Here is a 26647-nt window from a genome sequence, read left to right on the forward strand (position 1 = left end):
GTTCTGCTCTCGACATCAGTGCTCCTACTTCTCAGGCCTTTGGACACAGACTAAGTTATATCAGCAGCTTTCCTGGTTCTCCAGCTTGCAGACAGCAGACCGTGAGAATCTTCCTTCTCCTTAATCATGTGAGCCAATTCCTATGACCTCTCTCCCCCTCTCCTTCTCTCTCTACCTCCTACTGATTCTGTCTCTCTGGAGAACCCCATTTTGTATAAATGTTGAATGTCTGGTATAAACTGCTGAAAGCTAGGCTAGATCTCCCTGAAAAATAAGCCCAGAGCTTAAATCAATGACCTTTCATGTAAAGAAACTGGAAAAAAGAAAAATTGAGGAAATAAAACTCAAGTAAGTAGATAAGGATAGAATCAAACAAGAATCAGTAGAGAAAATCAATGAAACCATGGTCTGGTTCTTTGAGAAGATAAAATTGATAAACCTTTAAACAAACACTAGGAAAAAAAAGACAGAAGACATAAATGAGCAATGTAAGATGTGAAAGAGGGGATGCCACGACATATGTGTAGGCTATTAAAATGGTCATAATGAAAATTATGTACAATGTTATGTCAATATATTTGAAACTTCGGTGGCATAGACAGATTTCTTCAAAGACACAAACTATCAAAGCCATTTCAGAAAGACTTAATTGTCACGAAAGCCATTTTGAGCCCAGATGGCTTTATGAGGAAATCGAATGTGTTATTTAAGAGAGAAATAATGCCAAAACCAAAAAATGGGAAAGTAGGAACCATTTTCCAACTTATAATATGAGGCTAACATTGATTTTACCCTAATGCCAGGAGAAAAAATAAAATTTTTCTCATAACATAGATGGGGAGATCTTGCAACAACAATTTAGCAAATCAAATCCGACAATACCTAAAAGGGTAATACATCATGACCAAGTGAGTTTTAACCAAGCAATACAAGCTCAGCTTAATATTAGAACCTCTATCCATGTAATTTATTACAGTAATAGACTAAAGCAGACAAGGCATCCGGACATCTCAATAAATGCTGAAAAAACATTTAACAAAAATCCCACAACCCTGATGTAAAGCTCTTAGTTAACTGATAATTGAAGGGAACATTCTTATTTGATTTTTTAAAAAAATCTATGCAACTACTAGGTAACATTATACTTAATGGTAAAAGATGAATGCCTGCTGTGGGGCGATGGGTCAAATAGGTGATGGAGATTCAGAAGGACACTTGCTGTGATGAGCGTCGGGTGTTGTATGGGATTGCTGAGTCTAAAAAATAATAGTAAAGATGGATGTCTTCCCCTAACATCAAGAACAAAGTAAAGACGTCACCTCTCTTGTCTTTTATTCAACAGTATATTAGAGGTTCCAATCAGTGTAGTTAGGACAAGAAGAAGGAATAAAGCCATGTTAGTGGGAAAGAAAGAAAAAAACACTATTCCCAAATGACATGATCTTCTATCTAGAAAATCCTATGGAATCTACAAAAAGAAGTATCTACAGCGTTCAGGAATCAGTATTGTTATAGAGTTAATCTTCCCCCAAATTGACCTAGGATTTCAGTGCAACATGATCCCAAAATCCCAGCAGACTTTAAAAAAATGGAAATTGGGGACGCCTGGGTGGTTCAGTGGTTGAGCGCCTGCCTTTGGCTCAGGGTGTGACCCTGGGGTCCCAGGATAGAGTCCCACATCAGGCCCCCCACAGGGAGCCTGCTTCTCCCTCTGCTTGTGTCTCTGCCTCTCTGTGTGTCTCTCAAATAAATAAATAAAATATTTTTTTAATGGAAATTGAGAAACTGAATGTCAAATTCCAATGGCAAAAAAACAAACAAAAACAAGCCAAAAATAAAAAATCGCTAGAACTAAAACTACTTAAAAAAAATAAAAATAAAAATAAAAGAGAAAAGAAAAGAAAAAGGAAAAGGAAAAGGAAAAGAAAAAGAAGAAAAAGAAAAAGAAGAAAAAAGAAAAGGAAACAGAAAAAGAAAAAGAAAAAGAAGAAAAAGAAAAAGAAAAAAAAAGAAAAAGAAAAAGAAAAAGAAAGAAAAAGAAAAAGAAAAAGAAAAAGAAAAAGAAAAAGAAAAAGAAAAAGAAAAAGAAAACCATACAGCCTGACTACAGGACATACTCTGCAGTTAGTGATGAGACGCTACGGTTCGGTTTCAGGATAGACAAATTGATGAGGGAACAGAGTTGCGTTCATAAATGTGCTCAAAGAACAAATCATTTGTGGCGTTGATTTGGCCAAGATGACTGAGGTGCAACCCAAAAATGCTATGCATAAAGAAAAACACGGATGGATTGGACTTTAAAAGTACACACTTCTATTCTTCGAAAGACATTATTAATAAATGGAAAATGCAAGTGACAGATTCGGGGAATGTATTTGGAAATCGGACTCTGAAAAAGAGCGCATGTCCACAGTCCATAAAGAAGGTCCCTAACATAACAGTAGGGCGGGGGAGGTGGGGAGTTACTTAAGGCTGAAAATGGGTGAAGCTTCTAAATACCTGTTTCCCCAAAGCAGCTGTAGAATGGCCAACGTGGGCCTGGAGCCACGCTGAGCATCCCTGTCCCCAAGGGGAGGGCACCCGAGCTGCTGCACACTGGGAGATGTGACCGGCTGTGCAGGACGTGGCTCGATGGGCCCTCACACCTCGCTGATGAGGGTGTAAAACAGTACGACTGCTTTCGGTCATTTTCCCTCTCTTTGGTGCTTTCTGTTGTAATTGAGAGTTTTATAAAAATGCTTCAATTTTATCCTTTCTTGGTGTTCCACGTATGCTCCCTCTGAGAAGGCCTTCATGCGGTCACCCCAGGGCCTGTGCAGTTTTACGTGACTTGAGTCCACCTTCTAATTACCCTGTGCCACCCACTGTATCGTCTGGGAACTTTCCAGCCCTCCCTCTTGTCCCTGTGACATTTCTCTTTTCACTTCTCCATGTACTACACTTACCCAATAAATTGCTACTGTCATTGCTTCTAACAAGCAGCTGTTTTTTTTTTTTTTTTTTGTAAGTTTTTATTTAAATTCTAGTTAGTTAGGAGCTCCTGGGTAGCTCAGTTGGTTCGGTGTCTGACTGTTGGTTTCAGTTCAGGTCATGAGATTGAGGCCCACTTTGGGCTCCATGATTAGTGTGGAGTCGGCTTGGGATTCTCTCTCTCCCTCTTCTCCCTCTGCCCCTCCCCCTGCTCACACTCCTTCCCTCTCTGTCTCTCTCAAATAAATAAAATAAATCTAAAAAAAAGAAAAATTCTAGATTGACTTCAGGAGTAGAATGTAGTGATTCACCACCTACTTACAACACCTGGTGCTCCTCGCAGGTGCCCCCCTCAATGCCCGTCACCCATCTAGCCCCTCCCCTGCCCACCTGCCCTCCATCAACCCTCAATTTGTTCTCTGGATTAAGAGTCTCCGATGGTTTACCTCCCTCTCTGTCTTTTTTTTTTTTTTTTCATTTCCCTAAGGTTCATTAGACAGATGTGTTATAGATCAATAAAGATTGAAGAAAGAATAAATGATTTTATTTTATATTTATTCTCTGGTGCTCTTCCTTTCTTTATGTAGATCGAAGTGCGTGGCCTGTATGATGATGATGATGATGATTATGATGATGATGAGATGATTTTGCCTAAAGGACTTCTGTTAACATTTCTTTCAGGGAAGACCTCCTGGTAATACGTTCCCTCAGTCTTTGTGTGTCTAGAGCAATCTTTATTTCACCTTGACTTTTGAAGAATACGCTCATCAGATGTAGAATTAATGTTGGCAAGCTGTTTTTTTCTTCTAATATTTTATAAAGATTTCTCCCCACTCTCTTCTTTGTGCTTCAGTTCTGATGAGAAGTCTGCTATAATGATTATTTTTGTTCTTCTATTGGTGAGATGATTTTCTTTAAGAGTTTTTCTTTGCTTTCAGTTTTTGCAGTTTGAATAAATTATCCCTAAGCGTGAGGGCTTTGGGTTTGGTTTGGTTTGATATTTAACCTACATTGTTTTCTCTGAACTTTCTAGATCTGTAGTTTGGTGTCTACCACTAGTTTTAAATTTTTCTCAGCCATTGTTACTTTAAATATCTCTTCTTATCTGTTCTTTCTTCTCCTTTTGACATTCTAGTTTTGCATAAATTATAACTTTTGAAATTATCTCATAGTTCTTGGATGCTCTGAGTTTTTTGTTTAATTTTTTTTCTTCCTTGTTTCAGTTTTGGAAGTTTCTGTTAAAGTATCTTGAAGTTCATTAATTCTTTTCTCAGGTGCAGCAAGTCTGCTGATAAGTATATTCAGGGTAATCATTTATTTTTTTTGCTGTGTTTTTATTTCTGTCATTTGCCTTGTTTTGTTGTTGTTGTTGTTGTTGTTCCTATGGTTTCCATATCTGTGCTGTCATTATCCATCTGATCTTAAATGTTTTCAACTTTTTCGTTAGAGTTCTAATTATATCAAACATAGTTACTTTAAATTACTTGTCTGCATATCTGTGTCATATCTGCGTCTGGTTCTGGTGAGTGTTGTGACTCTTCAAACTTCACTTTAGTTCACTCCTCTGGCTTGCCTGGTATTTCTCTGGCTGGGAGATGTGTTGTGCTTAATGTTTGCTGTAGCTGTAGGTAACTGAAGTTTTCAATTTATTAAAAAATATTTTATTTATTTATTTATTCATGAGGGACACAGAGAGAGGCAGAGACACAGGCAGAGGGAGAAGCAGGCTTCATGCAGGGAGCCCGACATGGGACGGGACTCAATCCTGGGATCACTCCTGAATTTTCAAATTCTTAAAGTGTCCTCATTTTTGTCCTGGCTTTGGGTTTGGGGTTTACCCTTGTGCTGTTCCTCAGAGCAAGTCTGCATCTTTCAGCTCTTTCCAATGGTATATTTAAGGCATTTTAGAGTGGTGACGAGAGGAGGGGATGTTCTATAATTTTTTTTAAATTTCAGTTTTAATGAGCCTATATCTCAGAGTAAGTTCTTGCTGAGAGTGTTTGCTCCTAGTCCAGGGATATAGATCCCCCCCCTTCCCCATACTTCTTTTCCTGGTGCAGCATTCTCAATCAATTTCCTTGAAACCCTCTTCCCTATTGATTTTTTTTTTTTTTAATTTTCTCCTCGGTGGGACAGAAGGCTAGAGTAGATTGGAGTGGGTGGAATTTGGTCAGCCAGCTGGAATGAGCTTTTAGTAAAATGGTGTGGTAAGCCTTCTGGTAACATCCTTTCCTCTGGAAAGTAGGCCTTTGTTAAGTAGAAGGACCAAGCTGGTTTGCACAATGGCTGTCCTTCCCTTCCTCTTTCCAGAGCCAGGAGATTTGCCCCAATTCCTCACCGTGAGAATCCCCCCTGGACTTCCTGGACATAAAGTTCATGAAAGTATGGGGGACTTCCTATACTCTTTCCCTTTCTCACAGTTGTCTGTACTCCAGCAATTTGTTGCTGGACAACTCCAGCAACTTGGACGACTGGACAACTCCAGTTGTCTCCAGCAATTTGTCAAAGTTACTAGCTAAGTAGGTGGTTCTACCATGGGATAGCACGGAGGGTCTTCTGCCTCATGTAGACAAATCTTGGATAGTGTATCTCTCTGAATTCATCTCTGCCTCTAAATTTCAGAGCGATGACCTCCTCTGCAGCCTCCACTCTCAGATGGATGGAGCCAAAAATGGTTGATGTTTATTCCCAGCATTTTCTTGTAAGGGAGGGAGTGACAACTTTTAAGCTCTTTACCTATCAGAGCTAAAAATGGCAGTAGTACAACTGCTTTGGAAAACAGTTCAGCACCTTTTTCAGAAAGGTAAATATAGATTTACCATATGATCTAGTCATCCCATTCCTGGGTATTTTTCCAAGAGAAATCATAACATATGTCCATACAAAGACTTGTGCATAAATGTTCATAGAACTGTTCATAACATCCCAAAACATGGACTCAATACAAAAGTTCATCAGTAGGTGAATGGATATGCTAGCTGTGGTATATCCAACCAATGGAATACTGCTCAGCAATTAAAAAAAGCAAGTGTTGATACACATAATGGCACGAATCAGTCTCAAAATAGTTATGCTGAGTGAAACAAGTCAGAAAACAAAGCACGTATTGCGTAATTTCATGTTTTTATGAAGTTCTAGAAGATGCAAACTAACTCATATGACAGAAAGCAGATGAACGTCTATATATAAAGAGTGAGGATGGTTAGGTGGGAGGAATTACAAAGAGCACAACAAAACTTTTATGGCGTATAGTTATTATTTTCATGTTGACCGTAGCGATGGCTTCATAGATGTGCATATATGTTAAGACTTATCAAATTGCATTTTGACATACACATTTTTTTTGGCCCTACCTCAGTAGTGTTGTTAAAAACAGCTACAATCCATAAATTCTGATACTCTCCTCTCAGAATGGAATCTAAATTCCCACCCCTGATTATCAGTTGACCTTAATTCATTGCTTCCAACTGAAAGAATGTGGGAGATTTGCACTTCCGTGTCTTTAAATCCTACCTTAGAAAGGCAATAGTTTATGCCTGTCCCATCCTTTTCATGTTCCTCCTTGGACCCCAGCCCCCATTTTGTAAGCATGGAAAGTCGCTTGGAAAGACAATGTGTAAATGTTTTGGCCAAGGGTCCAGTTAGAGCGCTAGTCAACAGCATCAATTCCCAGTTGTATGAGTAAATGCTAATACCTCCCCCTGACTCTGGTCCTCAGCCTTCAAGCTGCCGCAAGTGACACGGAATGGAGTAGCAATGGGATCTGCCTACAGAATCCTGCTCAAATTGAAAATTCACGAATAAAATAAAGACTTTTTTTTTTTTTTTTTTTTTTTTTTTTTGGTTTTAGCCACTAAACTTTGGGCAGGTTTGTAACCCAGCCATTGATAAATGGAGGAGTTATTTGTTAGCTTTATTTCTCCTTTCTTTATTCCCTGTTAATATAACAGGTGATCAGTGACTTCTGGGAAGTGAAAGTGTGACTATGTATATGTGAGAAAGGATGTTGACTGTTTAAAATATTCAAAAATCTATCATCATATGCCCTTTTAATACAACAACTTCATGCAGGCAGTCTTTTGAACTTGGATTCCAAACACTTGGATCTTCTTTGGAGGAAACCCTATTGACTACTCTGAACTTAAAGAAAACCAAGCCTTCCCTCTAAATCTTCTAGGGTTAAAATAAACTTAAACCACTCTTTTAGAATTCCATATATTATATGCTTGTTTGTAGGGGAGAAAAGTTTTTTATCTATACATACAAAATATGTTTCCTAATTTCATCTTTGAGAACCAGTATTTGTTATTCTTATGACAAAGTAATTAGACTATTTTGAGGTTGGTTTGCATTTTTAGGTCTTAGTTTATTACATATTTGTCAATCTAATCCCTTTGTCTAATAAAGTAAGTCTAGTCTGAAGTCATATCTCTCCACGTTATCTAGACCACCAGAACCAAAGTATAATCATGTGTTATAGCAACAACTAGCTCGTCTCAGTCTGAACTTTGAAACTTTAAGTTCCTTGAAGGTTTGGTACTTCCCATTGGTAAATTATGTCATGTTTATATCAGGGTAACCAGGAGAAAATTCATATAAGTTATGACATTCTTGTGAATTTTAAAGTGGGGATAAACTTTTATTTATTTATTTATTTATTTATTTATTTATTTATTTATTATTTTTTATTATTTTTATTTTTTTATTTTTTGGGGGGGATAAACTTTTAATAGGCATTTTATTGAACCATATAAAACCATGTAGCATTTTTAATTTTTATAATTTTTTTAAAGATTTTATTTATTTATTCATGAGAGATGCAGAGAGAGAGAGGCAGAGACACAGGCAGAGGGAGAAGCAGACTCCATGTGGGGAGCCTGATGAGGAACTCGATCCCAGGACCCTGGGGTCACGACCTGGGCCAAAGGCAGACGCTCAACTGATGAGCCTCCCAGGCATCCCCATAAAGCATTTTTTAGATCTAAATGAACACATAATGCTAATTTTATATAATTCTACCTTATTTCATAGGATGACAATAACCTCCCTAGTGACAGTAAAGGCTTAAAAGTAAGTACAGAATAGAAGTATTTGTGTCTTAGAAATAAGAGAAACATGTCACACACTGTCATAGAAATACTTTTGATTTAGTGAACGGAATTTTAAAAGATTATGTCTGAGTTGCTCCAGTGGAAATCAAAGGGTATCCAGGCATTCAAAGCCCTGAACATTACTATCATTTCTCAAATAATTATATCCCATCATAAACAAATCTGAGAACCTGAACGTCAATATAAGTGACTAAACGATGACTATTCAGGGTATAAAACTCTGTACTGATTCAACTGATACAGAAATGTAGATGTCCCCATAGTTATTGATGAAGTGCTGATGGGCATGAAGTTTATCTACCCTATTTTTGTTTACATTTAAAACGTTTGGTAACATGGGTGATGACTGCCTGTCAGTAGACAATCTAGGCCACCTCAGGTACTTGAGACAGGTATCCAGGATGATAGATGTGGGTAGATTCCTGGGCAATCAGATCAATGCGGGTGGTGGGGGGTGGGCAGGTAGACAGCTACGTACCTAAAATGCATTTCACACACATGCAAACAAGATACGGCGATTCTGAGTCACTACTGTCCAAATATATGCAAACACGAAGCTCACTTTGGTTGGTTCTAAATATCTATTCCTCTTGGACAAAGAGGAAGCTAAATTTAGTTTTATTAAACTGATGTGGCCCAGTCCAAAAAGATTTTTTTTTTTTTCCAAAAAGATTTTAAATGGAGAGAAGAATAGAATTTCAGTGATGATCTAATTTCAGTCTTCAGGTTTTCCTTCTCTTGTGATTTTCCCTTATTCTTCTCCCTGGCCCTACCCTTACCTTCACAGAATTCACTGAATTACCTAGTTCTCCCAGGGAAATGTCCGAAACTATGGTCCTTAGTATGGGTTGAAAATACGGTATGAATTATGTAGAGCTAAGCATACTACTGATTATATATTTTTACTGATTACATGTTACTATGTAACTGTAATAATTATTACACATTACTAATATCACTAATACTCAGTTTACTCTAAGTAGTTGTTCCTTGGATTGCGTATCAGGTGTAACATGTGATCTGCATGTGGAGCAGGGGTAAACCTTCACTTTTTCACAGGAGACTGGAAGACCATAATTTCCCTGCTTCTTAATGTTGCCAACAATTCTGGAGAATTTTCGTCATGATGCAGGACAAGCCAAGACCTCTGCAGGCAGATGCAGGAGCGAGCACTGTCCTCCTGCCCTTGCAGGCTGCTCATGACTCCCTGCCCTCAGCTGAGCGTGCACCTGCCACTTGGTTTCTGCGTGTAAACCTCCCAGCCCAATGTCTGCACTCGCAAGAGCTCTAGCTCCTGGTTTGGTTTGGTTTTTTTAAGATTTTATTTACTTATTTGAGAGAGAGAGAGAGAGAGCACACAAGTGGGGTGGGGGTGGCGGGGCGCAGAGGCAGAGGGAGAAGCGGGCCCCCTGCTCAGCCCCCGACGAGGTGCCCGGTCCCAGAGGTCCCCCCAGGACCATGACCTGAGCCCAAGGCAGGTGGCTAACCTACTGGGCCACCCGGCCTCCTTCCTGTTTGAGGATGGGGATGATGTCCTCTGCCTCAGTGTCTGGCAGGCGCTTCCTCAGTACCTACCTACCACACACATCACGTATCTTGAAAATAATTCTCTTTCTTGCCCGATTCTAAAACCATAAAAGCATAAATGATTTCTTATGAAATTTAATTTCCACATTCATTCGGTGCAAGACCTCTTACACACTAGACTTTAAGTACACCATGAGTGGGTACGTCTTAGCGTGAGTGTCTTTGAAGTAAGCCAGTGCTGAGTGGCGGTTGTCAGGTGGGAACATAAAAATTTCTGACATTTTAAAATAACTGCATAATATTAAAGATTTATACTTTAACTGCATCTGAATTCACTGGGTTAGGTGTGGTGACAACGGGAAGTACGTGAGCTTGAGCCTTTTTAGCAACTGACAATAGCAATTCTAAAAATAATCCTTTAAATTAATACAATGAAATATGTTTAATGCCCAGAAGGATCAAAAAGCAATATTTTCCTAAAATTAGTATTTGAAAGAACAGAATTATCTTATGATTTAATACAAATGATGCAGCTTTATCAAACTAGATAGTTTGTATTTGAATAGCAATCTAAGACGGCTCATTACCTTCCCTTGAATTATTTCAGCTTGATTTTCAGTTAGACAATGACATTGATCCCATTCTTGAGCTCTGAGTTATGGAAGAACCTTTATTGAACACACATCCCACATCCATCCTTTCCCATTGTGCTAATATTTCAAACCTAACAGGAAAAAAAAAAAAAAAACAAGGTGCAATAATAGGTACTAAAATCCCCTGTAAAAAGGAGATTTAGTGCATACTTTTCAAGAATACTTTAATAATTACAAATTTATGAAATAAGACTAACGGCAACATAATAAATTGAGTAACCTACATGTGGAGTCCATTTATGGAAGCAAACATCTCCAAGAACTTACAGGCAATAAAACCTTGACAAGCTCTAAATTAATGCAGCAAGCTCTTAAAAATGTCCATTTTGGGCCAATTTTTAGACCAGACATTTTGGTAAAAATCTAATGTTTAGAACAGTATTCCTTTATTTTACGTAACATTACCTACTTTACAAAACATTTCTTATGTATCATCTCTTCTTATAAATACAAAACTCTACCAAGGAGAAAAAGGTAAAGTCTGATATCCATTTTAGAATGAGAAACCAATAATCTGAAAAAGTAGGCGATTTGCAGGGTTTTAACTACTAAGTGTGAGGGAGGCAAAGCTGGACCCCCGTTCTCCTGATAACATCTCTAGGGTTTTTTCCACTCTATCCCTTACCTCGTTACAGCTTTGGACTATATTACTATATACTCCGTATATTGGGTCATAAGATATCCTGGAGCATATTAATATACTTTTGTAGCAAGAGAGGGGGTTCATTTTTCTTTTTAAAATTTAATTTAGATAGAATTTTCCTAAAATTGCCAAAGATAAACTGAAGTTTATTTCTGCACGAAGGAACCTGGGTGGAGCATCCGTTAGCGCTTTCTCGGCATCTACTGAACACTTCCCCAAAAGCTCCAGATTTTTGAGCGATGACGGTGTGCTTCCAGCGAAGCCAAGTCTTCTCAGCTCCATGTCAAGAGCGAGGGTCCTGAGTGAAGCCAACCAGCACTTCTTTTCCTATTCCTAGTGATTGGTTCAGTGGAGGCATCTGACCTGAGCTGCTTCGATCAGACTGAAACCTAAAGATTTTCTGTGGATTGTGGACAAATTCAGTCTTTCTTCTATCCTGAATATACTGAAGAAAAGTGGAAGCCCTAGAAGCCTGGGATCACCAGTGAGGTAAATGACAGGGACAGAAATGGAGCCCTTGGCGATACTGGGTCTTGCATGACCTACTTCACTTACATGAACCAGTAAATAATTTAAGCAGGTTCAGATCAGGCTTTTACTTATTGGCCACTGAAAACATCCTAATCATTGATGAATGTGTTAGTTCTGACCCGAAAGTAGTCCAGTCATTCTCAGGAATCTGTTCTTATGTTTAAAAGAAATCGCTCTCGGAGATATGACCAAATGCCCCACATTACTGACCGTGAGGAGTATATCGTGACTCTACTGACTTTCGCTGTACCCAGGTTCTTAACCAAGGCTTGGCTTCTTGTTGAATTCCCAGTGGAGTCATATGATCGCTGTCACCTCGTAGAAGGAATCTTTGTTTACTTCCTAATTCATACTGTAGTCTCGGTTCCTCCAACTGAATAATCCGAATTCCTTGCCTTTTCTACTAGGACTTCTCTTCAAGCCTACTTCCCTTACGGGTCTACTCTATTATCTCCTCAATGAATCCACATAAGTATTAGCAAGCCCTAAAAAATGGATGAGCTACAAATCTTGAACGCTGTGAAATATTGTGGTACAATATTGAGAAAATCGGTACATTTTCAAGAATAGATCCTTCTAGCCATAAAATCTGCTCTTCTAATGTCATATATCTGAAATAAAGCTTCTCTGTATTTATCACATAGAATAATTCTAATAGTTTTTACTTGAAATAATGCTCAGTTCTTAAATTATGAGATATAAATTCCTTGAGTATTATTTTTCTTTTTTTTTTTTTTCATTTTTTTAACTCTTCCCCTGTATGTGTAAGTCTGCACGGATACCATAGGTTGTTCTGTGATCTAATATTCGTGAAAGGCCTGGTAGTCAGTCGGGCACGCCCATCCTCCCGTTTTGTTACTCTGGTTGTTTCACAAGGAGTTTTGTAAAAGTCCTACCACCAGTCACCTGAGTGCCCTCCACCTCCACACTACAGGACTCTGGGTTAGCTCCAGCTGCCAGGGCTCGTGGTTTATAGGGTTTAACTATTTAGTAGGTGTTAACTCTTAGAAAAGTCCCAGAGGCTGGTAATTTAAGAGAGCTCTTTTCTTAAAAAAAAAAAAAAAAAAAAAGAAATCTAAAAAATTAAAAAGATAGCTCTTTCTCCCTTCCCAGAACTAATCAGAATCCTAGAGTAAGTAAAGTGGAGGAGGAGATGGGAAACACGCTTATGACTTGAAATGAACGAAGTCAAGTGCTTATGACGTGAAGTGAATCCGGGATCTCTCTGTGATGTGCAGACTAGTGTGACAGCTTGGGGGGGACGGAAGCCCCAGCAGATGCAGGGCTCACAGCTGTGCCCCATTCCCCGCAGGACCTTCTAGAGTTGCCGCAGTATTTTCAACTGAGGACTTGGGGTGCAGGGAGTTTGCAACCAAAGTCCATCTCAAGTGTGGTCTCAACTAAGCAGCAGGTCCTGGCCGTAAACCCTGAGGGCCAGCCCTCCCCCGGGGACTGGAACCCCAGTGCACTTCGGCGACAGTTTGGAAGTGAATAGAAACCTTCACGTTTACGGTCTACCCGTTTTAAAATTCAATATAATTATGCTTTGTTCCACTTTCAGCAAATAGGCTTTTCCCGAACTGTTTTAGGAATGTCCTCAGGGACTGTGATTGTATGACTGTGTTGCCATGTGTTCAGCTACTTGGCTTTGAATTCTGGAATGATTGGACAGGAAAACAAATGACCTAACTGAGTGCAGAATTTAGTGTGTTTGGGTGATAATCCGGGCCTTAAAATGTTATGGCTCTTGGAACTCCCCTGTCAATGTATTTATCTGAGAGCTGGGCTGTTAACGTCTAGAAAGTGTATGTTCCCGAGCGCGTCTTTAAAAGGACAAAGTCTATTAAGGCTACCATGAGCATGACTATCAACTTTTAAGATGATTGATGATTTAAGATGAGTTAATGTCTCAATGCCGTATCTCAGAACTTCTAAAAATATAAAATGACTGGATCCTTAAAACTAGCCTGTAGTTTCACTGCAATTGCCATGTGCAATGGTAGTCAGAGTCGGTGGAAAAATTAACTAGCACTAACTAAAATACCTCCAGGGAAAAATAAAATAAAATAAAATAAAATAAAATAAAATAAAATAAAATAAAATACCTCCAGGGAGCCAACCTGGCGAACTAGCAAGCAAAAATAAATAAATAACTGAGGCAACATTCGGTTTAAAAACATCAGATCAAAAAAATAATAAAAATTAAAATAAAAAATAAATAAAAAAAATAAAAACATCAGATCAGGAGTTCTATTTGCTCAAATGTTTCCTTTGAATTTATAATTGCTATTATTAACACATTTCTTTTAAAGAAGTCAAGAATTTTTTTTTTCCTTCCCACATAATTTCACCCACACTTCTTTGATTATATGCTCTAAGATAAGAATCATAGTTGCCAGTGGAGGCTTAGGAATTTTATAAACATCGATCAATGTCACAGCTCGAAGTCGATGAATCAAAGAATATCGCAGTAAATTCCGAAAGTGCCTTCCCTATGACACTAGTCAGTCATTGCATGAAGAGTAATTTTAGATTAAAGGTAAAAAGCCCTGCATGTGCACCGGCACAGACCAGGGTTATATTATTATCTGGGCTGAAAGGAGAAGATGAAGATAGGAAGGGCAGAGATCCCCCAATGTCTCATTTGAAAAGAGATGTGGTCACAACCCTATCGTGCTTCTTCCCGCTCAGGTCACCCCCGCGCAGGCCTCGGCTCGAGCAGTCCTGCTGAGCTGAACGAGAAATACAGCGCCAGGGGCCTGCGGCCTGCAGACGTGAGCACGGGGACCAACCTGCTCTGCAATCTGCTGACCTCAGGTCTCGCCTTCATTCCCACGAGTTCTAATGCATGGGGTGGAGCCTGGGGGGTCTGGGTTCTTCTCCTCTTGAAGAAGCATCACTTAGTGCAAGAGCCAGAGGACGGGGAAGAGCAGCGAGCAAGTCGGCAGTAGCTGCTTCAAAAGATCCAGCCCCAGAGGGGCCCAGCCAGGAGGCAGGCTCTTCCATGATCTGTCCCCCCAGCGAGTCAGAAGCTCCAGAAACATCCGTAAGTTGTATCCTTGACTCTCCACAGAAAGGGGGTAAGAAGCTGAGCTCTCTGCAGAGGGCAAAGTATGTCATTACGTCTCCTGCATCTGGAGCTGAGGCCCTGGGCCCAGACACACACGTGTCTTCCTCCCAGCTGCAAACACACCGTAGCTTCTGGAAGGGAGCCGTGTGACCCGCAGAGCCTAGATTACCTGGGGGTCCCACATCACCTCCTGTGATTCTTGGAGTCTGTGGGGCTCCGGGTCCACGCTGATTACCTGCCTTGAAAGGAAAACTCATGAAGAGAACGGATAGGTTGTCTCTGGAACTCTCTCTCAAAAATATGCTAGTTTTAAGCTTTCAGTAGCTGATGGAGGAAAGTGAGCCAGCGTCTCGCTGCAGGGCCTGGTCCCCCAGCCCGGCTAATGGTGGGCGCCGGGCCCAGCTCACTGGGGGCTGTCCGAGTCAGCTGGATCTTTTTTTTTTTTTTTTTTTTTATTTTTTTATAAAAGTTCGATTTGCCAACATACAGTATAACACCCAGTGCTCATCCCATCAAGTGCCCCCCTCAGTGCCTGTCACCCAGTCACCCCATCCCCCACCTGCGCCCCCTCCCGTGACTCTTCATTTCCCAGAGTTAGGAGTCTCTCATGGTTGGTCTCCCTCTCTGATTTTCCCCACTCAGTTCCCCTCCTTTCCCTTATAATCCCTTTCACTATTTCTTATATTCCCCGAATGAGTGAGACCATGTGATGATTGTGCTTCTCCGATTGACTTACTTCACTCAGCATCATACCCTCCAGGTCCATCCACGTTGAAGCACATGGTGGGTATTTGTCGTTTCTAATGGCTGAGGAACATCCCACTGTATCCATAGACCTCAGCTTCTCTATCCATCATCTGTCGATGGACACCGAGGCTCCTTCCCCAGTGTGGCTATCGTGGACATTGCTGCTAGAAACATCGGGGTGCAGGTGTCCCGGCGTTTCATTGCATCTGAATCTTTGGGGTAAATCCCCAACAGTGCAATTGCTGGGTCGTAGGGCAGGTCTATTTTTGACTCTTTGAGGAACCTCCACACAGTTTTCCAGAGTGGCTGCACCAGTTCACATTCCCACCAACAGTGTAAGAGGGTTCCCTTTTCTCCGCATCCTCTCCAACATTTGTGGTTTCCTGCCTTGTTAATCTTCCCCATTCTCACTGGTGTGAGGTGGGATCTCATTGTGGTTTTGATTTGTATTTCCCTGATGGCCAGTGATGCGGAGCATGTTCTCATGTGCGTGTTGGCCATGTCTATGTCTTCCTCTGTGACATTTCTCTTCATGTCTTTTGCCCATTTCATGATTGGATTGTTTGTTTCTTTGGTGTTGAGTTTAATAAGTTCTTTATAGATCTTGGAAACTAGCCCTTTATCTGATATGTCATTTGCAAATATCTTCTCCCATTCTGTAGGTTGTCTTTTGGTTTTGTTGACTGTATCCTTTGCTGTGCAGAAGCTTCTTATCTTGATGAAGTCCCAATAGTTCAGTTTTGCTTTTGTTTCTTTTGCCTTCATGGATGTATCTTGCAAGAAGTTGCTGTGGCCGAGTTCAAAAAGGGTGTTGCCTGTGTTCTCCTCCAGGATTTTGATGGAATCTTGTCTCACATTTAGATCTTTCCTCCATTTTGAGTTTATCTTTGTGTATGGTGAAAGAGAGTGGTCCAGTTTCCTTCTTCTGCATGTGGATGTCCAATTTTCCCAGCCCCATTTATTGAAGAGACTGTCTTTCTTCCAGTGGATAGTCTTTCCTCCTTTGTCGAATATTAGTTGACCATAAAGTTCAGGGTCCACTTCTGGGTTCTCTATTCTGTTCCACTGATCCATGTGTCTGCTTTTGTGCCAGGACCACACTGTCTTGATGACCACAGCTTTGTAGTACAACCTGAGATCTGGCATTGTGATGCCCCCGGCTCTGGTTTTCTTTTTTAATATTCCCCTGGCTATTCGGGGTCTTTTCTGACTCCACACAAATCTTAAGATGATTTGTTCCAACTCTCTGAAGAAAGTCCATGGTATTTTGATAGGGATGGCATTGAACGTGTAAATGGCCCTGGGTAGCATTGACGTTTTCACAATATTATTATTATTTTTTTTGTTTTCACAATATTAATTCTTCCAACCCACAAGCATGGAATATTTTTTCATCTCTTTACATCTTCTTCCATTTCTTTCAGAAGTGTTCTGTAGTTTTTAGGGTAGAGATCTTTTACCTCTTTGGTTAGGTCTATTCCTAGGTATCTTATGCTTTTGGGTGCAATTGTAAATGGGATTGAGGAGTCAGCTGGATCTTATGTGAAATATTTTTAATATCATCTTTGCCTAAAACAGAGGTTGTCATGGAGACACCATCATCTTCTACTGGCCTTCGTTGAAACATGCAAAGTCCCTTGTAAGACTAACAAATTCTTCTCACGCATCCGATCTTTCTACCCTGGTAAGTTTGTGTCACACGGTGTAAGTCAGCTGGAAGCAGTCGACTCGGCCAGAGGTTTGGAAACTCTACAGTTTATTTCCGTTACCTGGGCACCGATTCTGCTCTTACTCTAATGGACACAGCATCCTTTAGTAAATTAACGGAGGAACTCAAGTTTACCTGGGATAGTGTTGAATTAGATTCTTCCACAAGAGGAAATTAATTCCCAGATGTATCCATGTTTCCCTAAATTTCATCTTGCTTAAACCTCTATGAAATACATTTACATATCAGGAAGAAAAGAAAATATTATGAAACTGGACATGGTGATTTAAGAATAACTGCGAGAATTTTTGTGAGCAATTCAAAATAATTAAAACGAATTCTCTCATAACAGATTTTGAAAAGTCTTTGGATTCAGTTTCCAGGCTCTTCCATTTGGAAAGCCTCTAGCTCACAATGAAAACTGCTGCGTTTGTGATCAGGTGAAGCATTTCATTCAAATTGATAATTTTTGGAAAATCTCTCTGAAATCATTATAGTTCTAGGATTCCTCTATTGCATCTACTATAAAATGAATGATCTCCTTAGATTGGAAAAGCCAAGACAGGCAATCCTCGGCATTACAATTATTTTTTTATCTTTTCCTGAAAGGCAAATTCAGTTGCCTTACACTATTTATTCTAGAAACATTTAAGATAATCTCAAAATGTAGTCTAATTTATTTTCATGAAAAATAAGACCTTACCCTCTAGGTTATCCATATTCTACATTTGATTATCACCTTAATATCATATTAGGGTTCTTTCTAAAAAAAAAAAAAGAAGAATCAATCAATATAATATTTTTCATAAGCATGCAGATTTTAGATGTAATTATGCCACTACTGTGTCTAGCCTCGCTCTCTCATCAAGAAAATAGCTCAAAATAGAATAAGCTCCTCACTATGCTCATTGATCTTGCCCTTAACTCCACAAATAGGTCCTTTGTTCTGGCATGTACGGTCTCAACCTAGATCCTGTGGTGCTAATGTATCGACAAAGCCTGTATCATGTTATTTCAAGACCCAAACTCGATAAAATTCCCTGACTATACGCCATAGTGCGTGAATTAGCCTCACCCTTGCTTCTATAATGTCTGAATGATTTACAGATTATTTTAGATTAATACCCTATGTGAGGTACGCAAAACTAGTGTCCACCAGTACGTTGGTGGTTTGATTTACTATTAAAAAAATCAAGACTCAGGATAAAAAACAAACAACTAATTATTACCAGAAAAAACAATTTAGTATGAATGAAATGAAAATTAAATCATGAGTTTTGAAAGATTTTATCAAAGTGTAATATTAAAGTACTCCTTCTGACAGATTAGCTAATCTACCATTTTGGGATATTTTGCCATAATTCATCCTAAAACTTTTTAGGATACATCCTAAAAGGTTCCCTAGGACACACTCCTAACAAATAAACAAAAACAAAAAACAGGAAGTTGGGGAGGGGAGCTCAAATACTTGTGGATGTTTATGAACAAGGTGATAAAATAGTAACGGCACATCTTTAGAAAAATCATGTCAAAACCAGCTCTTCCACTTTTAGTGTTGCAATACATTGAAAATTTGCCCAAGGAACTTGGCAGTGAAAATACTCCCTTAATTTTAAAAATAAAAATGGCCCTTCCCACTAGTTCTGCTGTAAGTCAATTCTCTTTGGAAATAGTCCTTTACCACGTAGTTTTCATTCTTTGTAATTACTTTTACCTAATCTGTATTATCAATATAACCTATTTTTTGAAGAAATTTATTTTGCTTATTTTAAATATTAGTAACCCTCCAGTTCTTGTGGCGCTAGATTATTACTTTTTAATTTTTATCTTATTTTTTTATGTATATATAAATACAATGGTATATGCTTATTTATTTTGTCTCAGATTACTCATTGAAAGACTATAACCTGCCCAGAATTATGTTGCGGAGAGAAAAGCGCATACCTACAATGCTTTCCCCGCCCTATTTGTGAACTGCGACACCCAGGACTCTCCTACCCTGGGCCCCCAGACCAGACACCTTCTGTATCCCGCGGGGCTTCCTGCAGTCTGTGTTCCTCAGACACAGGTGCTTCTTCCTCAGTTGTGAGGCGATCCAGGTTTGATCTGAGGGAAAAACCAATAGACTTGCCAGGTTGCCTTTTTTTCAGCTCCTGTCATTTATATAATTTAGTATGGTGAGTCATTTTAATTCATTTTGAAATTAGTCATGGTCTAATTGTGTTTTCTTACAAATGACAAAAATTACAGTTAATGTCTTCTCCCAATCTCTTCCTATTATACCATCTTTGGATCCCTGCGGGTAAGGTGTCCCCATCTCCATTCTCTTACAATCCATCCAAACCTAAACGAGAGCAGCAGAGCAGCGTCTCTGACTCTAGGGCATGTAAGCTGACTGCGTGCTAAAAACAACCACATTCTCCTTTGTGAGACCTGCCCCTTTGGCTCACAGTAAAATCCCTACCTTGGCTGCAGGTCAACTATCAGTCAAAGGACCATAATGATAACATTAAATTACGGCCAAAATAAAGTAGATTCCTTTCCAGGCCAATAGGAGAAGGAAGGAGAAAAAGATTATATATAACTCCTAGTGATAATTGGAATTCATCTTGATAGCTGTTTCCCCAGTCACTGTCATAATATGAAAATGCCCTAATTTTAGTAAAATTTTGAAATTTTAGAACTATTTATATTGCATAATTAATATGACTTAAGTTGTTCTTTTGGTTGAAGTATGTTCTCTAAACCTCTCCGTTGGATTTATATTTATAAACAGCAGCTGTTTAGACTGTGCTAATTCCTAATGTTAATTCCTTGCATTTCAGGTAGAGTTAAGCGGTTTCTCCTTTGCTCGTAGCTTGTAGTAAAAGATCCACGGATTATTGAGCTAACTTTTGAAAAAAGTATGTGCCAAGATTGCTCTGTCACATATCTCTTAAAATTAATTATATATATATAATTAATTAATTATATATATATAATTAATTATATATATAGTAATCATCTTAAATTCGATCCAAACTAATGTGTCTCACTTTTAAAATATGTGAACATTTCCAAGGACATTTGGAGTACATTATATCTAAGAAGAGCACTAAAAAAGTAAAACCTTTGCATGCATGATGGTTTATCAATACATCCCAAGTTTCTGTATTTGTGTTTGGTTTTACCCACTGCAGTTTTTCTGGTGGACAATTATACGCTCTGTATATGGAGGAATTTTAATATTGTTTTACTCAGCAAACATATATTAAATTATAACCATATGCTATGAGATAAGCTAATCACAAAGGATACTGAGACAACTGGGAGAAAGGAAGTGCATTTGAGCATAGCTATAAGTAAGGATTATGAAAGTATTGCTTTATTACATTTAATATATCATATTGTTACATTCGTTACGTATTATAGAGTATTATACCACAATACTACATAAGGTTTTTTAAAACACTTCAAACGGGCCATACGATAGGCAGAATGATACACCAAATATCTATGGAGCCATTGCTCAGCTTTAGTGTAATTTAATGTTTTCATGTCTTTGCTTCATATGTTTTTTAAAAATGAAGCATTACAGATAAAATCAAAGCTCCCGGCACAAATGTCTTGGATTTGCTCTCTTCCTTCTTTCCCCAGAAGTATTCACTAACCTGAATTTCTGTTTCATTATTGCAATTCATGATTTTATACTTTTAATACATAGGGATTCTAGAACAATACATAGCGTTAACTTGCATATTTTTATACTTTTGTAAACGGCATTGAACTTCATCTTTCCTTAATTCTTTTCCCATATCATTATTATGCATTTGAGACTTATCTACATCAAATTAATTCTAATAATTCCCAAATAAAAGCATTGATCTGTGAGAAATTCTATGCGTTTCCCTGTTGGTGTGTGGGAAGCATTTCTCTAGGGTGTCTTCTTGGAAGTGGGATTGCTTGGTAGAGTATAAGGTGAATTTAGTCTGCAACCTTTCCAGAGCAGCAGTACCAATTTATTCTTCTATCAACTTTGTGTAAAAGTCTATGTTTCTTTCCATCCTTGCTAACTAGTGTATTTTCAGACTTTATAGTTCTTGCCAAACTGATGAGCATGAAGCAATAAGCTGTTGTGTTGATTAGGGTGGAGAAATGGGTTCCTTTTCATAAGTTTATCAGCTTCTTGATTTTCCTCTCATGCATATATTTTCTGTTCATATTCATAGACCAGTTTTTTTTTACAAACTGTCAAGTTTTCTTTTCAGATTTTAAATGCTAAAGGTCTAAAAACAAAGGTGCCCATTGATAACCATCTAAAACATAGAATTTATAGAAGCTTTTATACTCCTTACCTTTGTCATGGGAACTAAATCAGCTAAAATATATAAGGCTTTAATAAAGCCTGGCACATGATATGCACACAAGAACACCTACCACTATCATCATCATCAATCGTTATCATCATTTTCACTATATTATTATTATATATCAATTATCATATATAGGTATACCTATTTCCAGACTCCATGCTTAACCACCAATTATCTTTAGGTTATTAGATAATTGGTATCTTTTTTCTGTTCCTTTAATTTTACATTTCTGTATAATTTTATTTTATATGTGTGCTTTGTAAGAAGCGTAGTACAGGACTTTATTTAGTGTTTTCAAATCCATTTATTCCTAACTTTATAGGTAAGTGAAATACAGTTACTCAAGTGATTACTAATATACGTAGGCTTAATTATCTTAACCTTATTTTGTAATTTGTTTGATTATTTGTTATCCTCTTAATTATTTTTTCTTGCAGACTTTCAAGTAGAAAGTTAAGTAGACTTTCTTGTCTACTATTGACATGGAAACAGTTCTGTATATTTTCCTTTTTTTCCCTGTGATATTTGGAAGCCATTCTTTCTATTGTTGCTTTTTGACATAGATTCTTAACTATAAGTTTTCTGTCAAGGCCTAAAGTAATCATTTTTATTCTCCTGAACACTGTAAGTTAGCATGCTTTAATTACTCATCATGTGGCTCTTAATTTTAATATTTTTGTCTGTAGTTTCATGTACATTTTGATTAACATAAAAATGTAATTTGATTTTTCAGTGGGAATAAATAAATTCTATTTTATTTTCTTTCCCACCCTCACTCTACATTTCTTTTTGCCTAGTGGGCATTTTTTTTTTCCTAATTGTCTATAATTATCCCTGAGTCACTGTAGTTCACAACCAGATCTAATGATTGTGCTTTATGGGTTCCTGTCCCAAGGTGATGTTAGAGATACTGTGGATTAAGTCTTCAGGGCAGCGCTTGGCTCAAGTTATAGACTCCGGGCTGAATGCTCCCTTCCCCGTCTGTCACACGAGCCACCAGAACCTTGGGCAGAAGATCAAATGACTAGCATGTTGGGGCTCCTGGCTGGCTCAGTCAATAGAGCATGGGATTCTTGATCTTGGGGTTATGGGTTCGAGCCCCATGCTGGGTATAGAGGAGACTTAAAAACTTAAGCAAAAACACAGAACTAGTATGTTTTTGCAGTCTTATTTTATAAGTGGAAAAGTGCCAGCTACCTCCTACCTAAGCTGTAAAGCAGCGTTCCTGGTTTTGATTACTTTCAATTCTCATGTTTTGTTAAATATTTTAATGCCTTTTATCTCAAAGGGGCCAAACTATGGATGTACTTCTGTTGGCTTCCAGACCCAGACTCTTCAGCCTCACTTGCTCCTTTGCATTTCTGGTTCTCTTATTGGCTCACAGAGATACGTAACTTATTTTTGAGGCTGGTATGTCTTTTAGATATGTTCATGTTTTATTTATCTGTTTTTGCTTTTGCATGTACAGCGGAGAATAAGCGTCAAGTCAAGAACCTGATGTGCCATTGTTAGCATAAGTCATGAATTGGTTCTTCTGAGTCCAGATATGCTTAAAATCCAAATTTCATAGGGATGAAAAGAATAATGCCTTATACTTAATTTTACATAGTCATTCATGAAATCGTGGGGTTAAGCACAGTTAATGAGGATGACTCAAAATAAATGACCAACAACTATTGATTAGTTAACCATATGGCTGTTATCAGGTTGTTGCTTTTTATGAGGGAGCGGTCTCTATCCTATTACCTGAAATATATTAATGAAATTTTATGATGGCTATGAATATTCATTTATATGAAGGTGAAAATAATCATTTAGGGATCCCTGGGTGGCACAGCGGTTTAGCACCTGCCTTTGGCCCGGGGCGCGATCCTGGAGACCTGGGGTCGAATCCCACGTCGGGCTCCCGGTGCTTGGAGCCTGCTTCTCCCTCTGCCTGTGTCTCTGCCTCTCTCTCTCTCTCACTGTGTGCCTATCATAAATGGATAAAAATTTAAAAAAAGAAAAGAATCATTTAAAAAATACACAGTTTGGAAAATAGAATACTTGCCTTGTATTAACTTTTCAGAGATATGTAGTTGCTCAATAATACCAGTATATTATAAGTCATAGCAATGGCTAGATGAAAAAGGAAGAGTCTATGCTGTCCTAGTTAAAATTTTAATTGCTACTTTGATTAAGTAACAAGATTTAATTTTAGGTAAGGTCACATATTTATGCTTATTTTTTCTTATTTCCAAAATCAGATATAAAATTTTCTTTTCTAAACCCTTCCCATCGTACACTGACCAATCTAAATTTATTCAACTTCCTTTAAATATATACTTACTTTCATTACTTGTTTGAGGCAACAAGTCTGCTACTTGTTAATAATGGGCTGTTTTATTACTTTTTTGTATTTTTAAATAATTTCTATACTATTAACCATGTCCATTTCCCATTATTACATTATATGCTTGGCAGCAATTATCTTGATTGATGTAATTATAGATAGGTACTGCTGCTGAATTCAGAAGTCATTAAAATAATACTTTACATGTTTCACCCCTTGTTTAGAACACTTTAACATATATTAATTAACTCATTGAATTCTCAAAATGACAAGATGAGAAAAGCATCTAAGCATTCTTCCTGCAGTTTATAAATCAAATACAGTGACCTCAGATAATTATCTGTCTACCCACCCACAGCAATAATGGAAAGTAACATCCAGATAATTTGGTTCAAAACTGTTTTCCTTCAGACATTGCAAAAGCATTGAAATAGAAGACAAATGGCAACAGATCATAAGATGACTCTAAATTACAATGAAGATCATAAATTACTCGGGGTTTTTTTCATATTTTAATTCTAATGAAATTTTCGGTATATAGATGACCATCCTTTTTTTCCCCCCTATAATTGTTTCTGGCCCAATCCGTTCTAGGCCAGAGATGGTCCAAGAAATGTAGACTTTTCCAGTGGCATCTGTTGGTGGGAATCTTGCAAGGACTCAGGCCTGAACTGCTCCCAGCAAGTGTTCAGTAATTTAAATAAAAAGGGGTAGGTTTCAGTAATGAAAAACTGTAAACGTTAGAAAACTAGAAAAATAATTGGATTACTTGTAGAGAAAGAGTATATGTAGTTCTCTACTGAGAACATTGGAAATTACTTTCAGGCAAGAAAATAGATGGGTTTTCGAAATGCTTTTTGATAGGGAAAAGTTATATAAAGAGAGAAAGATTTATTCATTTGAGCTAGTTTAGCTGTAGTAAAGACTTTGGTTAGATTGTATATTACATAAATGATCATACACGTGCAGATATATAAGACTTCATGTAAAATAAAAATGGATATACCTTTGAAATCTAGGATGAATATATGTACGTGTATAAATATAGGTATTCCTAGTCAGACTGAAAAAAAGTATCACATATATGTTATACCCACATTTTTCAGAATGGATAATACTTGAAAAAACAAAAATGGAAGACCAAAGCAACTAGGCTCTGCCCATGTTAGATAATTGTATAAGAGTGGCAAGGGGCAGGATAAATTTGAAAAATTTATCATACAATAAAGAGGTTTTTAGTGTGAATTTCATAATATTATTAATTAGTTCATATTGATTTATATAATACAGATTTTAAAAAATAGTTTCCTTCCCATATATTTTGAGGCAATAAAAAAATGAGTTAAATAACTGCATATGAATAATTTCTAGCTAAAATTATTCCAGATTGACCATATTTTCACAGCCTTCTCTTTCCTAATTTCCTTTATGGACTCATATCTAATGTTGAAGTTCATATATTTATCTTTTAGTCTTTATTGTTTTCCATTTGCAGTTCCATTTCCATTTTTTCCAGTTGCATGAAACTATGGGAACTAAATGAAAAAAGTGTCAGGTAATAAGATGTATTAAGTACAGTATGCCTGCGGATATAATATTAAACACAGATTCTGCTATTACTATCAAAATGAATATTAAAATAACAGTGCTACTTTGAGGGTAATGCTACTTTGGAGAATATTTTCTAATAAGCTTACCATAAAATGGCAGATAATTATACTGACCTCATAAGGTTTCTGTGGTATGTAGCTAATAAGCTATTGAAAACTCCATTCAGATATAAAGTTCTTCAAGACTATATTATAATCAGGATTATTGTCAAAAAACATCAAAAATGAATGTGGTTTCCTGACAAAATTAAAGTTAGCAATGAGAAAAAGAGAATCTAACTACACATTAGTTGGTTTTTCAAATAATGACCTTGCTTACTTGATGATAAATGCTCTGATCACATTCCCTGAAGAGGTTGGACATACATAGATTTAATGTCGGAGTCTGGGTCAACAAAAACAACTGCAGTAATTATCATTATTTCACCATCGTCACAGTTGAAACACTTTGAAAGATTAAGCATTAAAAATAGTCGACATTTAGAATACCAGAAAGTTCTTTGACTGAAAATGTTCCATTGGCCTTAAAGAAATGCAATTGGCATGTCTCATACCTACCTCAGGACACTTGTCAACACCCTATTTTGTCCATTAGGGCTGCAGAATAAGAATGAGAAGATCATTAATCAAATTGGTATCATGTGTATGTATATATAAATGACAAATGGTTGCGCAGCTGAGATTTAGATGACAAATGTGGAGAAAGCCCTAAAGCAATACTGAAAGTTATAGAGCTTTAAAAATTCAAAGGATGACCTTTAGAAAGATATTCCCCATATGGTTTTTAGAGGGCATAAATAAACATTAAAATCTAATCGTATTAGTACTCATGAAACAAAACTATAGGTATCAGACATGCTTATCTCAATCAAAATACAGGCAGAAGATTCATGCAACCTGTTAAACAAACAACATCCTAATGCCCTCAGTGTATGACATTTGAATTTCTTTAAAATTTTTATTTTAGATAATCATGACCCTGAAATTCGAATATTTCTATTTCAGCTCTTCTGGGTATCTGCCTCCAGAGAAGTCTGTCATCCGTGCTCCCTACCACCTTTGGAACACCCACCGCGTCCCTTCGTCAGCTCTACCAAGCGCACGGCCAGTGAGGCAGAAGCCGCTGGGCAGTAGCCAGAGCTGGAATTTTCCCTGGCCTTCATCGTGCTGAAATCCACCACCGGGGACACCTGGTGTTATTCGGATTTGCTTTTCACATCACCCGTTTGTGCTCTTGGTTTACTTGGGAAACCTAAACTACAGCAATATGTATTCCCACTACATTTTCATCATCATCCTCTGTGTCACCTCCAAAATGTGTGCTTCTCCACCGTCAACTGCTTCCAGAATCTAGATTCTATACTTATTCAAAATACATGATGACTATCTCCTA

At 37.8% G+C, this 26647-nt stretch overlaps 1 long non-coding RNA gene across 2 annotated transcripts; it reads left to right on the top strand.

Annotated features, from left to right (window-relative positions):
* On the top strand, positions 1–26647 carry LOC119877904. Of its 2 annotated transcripts, XR_005384908.1 has the most exons (3): positions 11121–11393; positions 14127–14481; positions 26260–26647. It is a non-coding gene; the product is annotated as an uncharacterized LOC119877904 (long non-coding RNA). The 2 variants fall into 2 exon arrangements; XR_005384907.1 differs by lacking the exons at positions 11121–11393; positions 14127–14481 and adding an exon at positions 1–128.

This window comes from Canis lupus, chromosome 36 (genome assembly GCF_011100685.1).
Source record: "Canis lupus familiaris isolate Mischka breed German Shepherd chromosome 36, alternate assembly UU_Cfam_GSD_1.0, whole genome shotgun sequence".
Classification (NCBI taxonomy): Eukaryota; Metazoa; Chordata; class Mammalia; order Carnivora; family Canidae; genus Canis; species Canis lupus.